The 1,646-nt window shown below is 35.2% G+C and overlaps 1 long non-coding RNA gene across 1 annotated transcript; it reads left to right on the forward strand.

Annotated features, from left to right (window-relative positions):
- The first annotated feature begins 959 nt into the window (after positions 1 to 959).
- LOC139346390 (uncharacterized) lies at positions 960 to 1,439 on the forward strand. Its single transcript, XR_011603251.1, has 3 exons — positions 960 to 1,024; positions 1,200 to 1,226; positions 1,385 to 1,439. It is a non-coding gene; the product is annotated as an uncharacterized lncRNA (long non-coding RNA).
- The last annotated feature ends 207 nt before the right edge of the window (positions 1,440 to 1,646 follow it).

Consider the following 1,646-nt stretch of genomic DNA (forward strand, 5'->3'; position numbering starts at 1 on the left):
TGATAAATTGTGTATTAAATGTTGACACTGAATAATTTAAACTTCAAATCTGTTATATGAATTAATTTTTAATGTGAAATTAATGCAAAAGAAAAACAGACTAAATAAATTACATAAATGAGTAAAATAATTTCAATACTAATCATATTTTGACTGCTGATTGGTAGAAACAAAGGTATTAAATGAGTTGTTTGTTCAGTTTGATCCCGAACATTACTGAATTATTCTCTTAAATAAAAATTGGTCAAACTGAATTCACTATTGAATTTTAAACACTGATAATGTCAGGAGACGAAGTTCCAAGCTTCATAAAAAATGTCTGATTGTTAAATAAATTGTCAGACTGATCAAATTTAAGTTAGCTCATATAGATGTTCCCTGTCAGAATGAAAGTTTTATTAATTAATAATTCATGCAAATAAATGAACATTATTTCAATTTGTTGTTTGGTTTCTGATTCAGTTTCTGTTCAGTTTTCTGGTTTTAATATTCATCTGATTAATATGATGGACCAGTTTGTGTCAGCACTCATCGTCTTTAGTTCACAGCTGCTTGGATTCTTTAGCATGAGAAAACCATCAGCGAGAAGTACTGTTAGCGTCCTCCACAGGCTGCAGACTTCATTATAGCTACAACAGACGACTTATTTACTCTTAAAGTCTTAAATCGACTCTAAACATATAAACTTTGCCCTCATCTTAGTAAAAAAAAAACCCTCTATCTTCTAGTACCACCTTCAGGACAAATAACCTACTTTGAGCTTTGGCTTGTTTCTCTGTTATGTTGCAGTTATTTAACTGACCAATCACAGGACAGTCCAAAGCAGGAGGTGTGGCTGAAGAGTCAAAATGAGAATATGACAAAATATGAATGCAGCTGCTGATGAGAGCTAAGTCTGACCTCTCTCGGTGGCCCTGTGAGGAAACAAAGGTTCTGAAGACTGAATGATATGTTTGTTGCAGGAAAGTTGTCCTTCTGTTCTCTCTGTTTGTCCTGCTGGTGGAGGGAGACCTCGACACCAACGGTGAGATTAAATCTAATCGGATTAAAACTCATCTGTTCTGTCTGACAATGGGATTGAAACCTGAGTGAGAGTAAATCAGACAATATCACAGGTTGATTGATGGATAATGTGATGAATGTATTCATGTTTAATAAACTGTTTTTGTTTGTTTGTTTGTTTGTTTGTTTGTTTGCAGATGCTGGAATACAAGCCATTTCAACAGGTAAATCACCTGTCTGTCTCTCATCACTCATACTTATATAGGACATGATTGTCTGTCCTCTAACCTGTCTCTACCTCTCTCTCTCTCTCTCTTTCTTTCTGTCTCCCTCTCTATTTCACCTGCCTTTGTCTCACCTGTCTGTCCCCTCGGTCTGTCAGATAAAGACTCCACATCTGATGAAGCCCCCACAGGTGAGTCATAAACTGTCCACCTTAGTAATGTCACAGATTCAACTGTGGACGTTGTTGATAATCTGAACAACTTCATGAATCATAACTCAGCTTTAGAAGTTCAAATGTTTTAATTTTGGAGATTTCCCTGTGAGTTTATTGTTAAAACAGCATTTACTAACATAATGTAAAACCACTCACAAATCTTTAACTTGTAAAATGTCAGAAACCAGTTGGTTTCTGGCATTCT

Source organism: Chaetodon trifascialis, chromosome 17 (assembly GCF_039877785.1).
Source record: "Chaetodon trifascialis isolate fChaTrf1 chromosome 17, fChaTrf1.hap1, whole genome shotgun sequence".
Classification (NCBI taxonomy): domain Eukaryota; kingdom Metazoa; phylum Chordata; class Actinopteri; order Chaetodontiformes; family Chaetodontidae; genus Chaetodon; species Chaetodon trifascialis.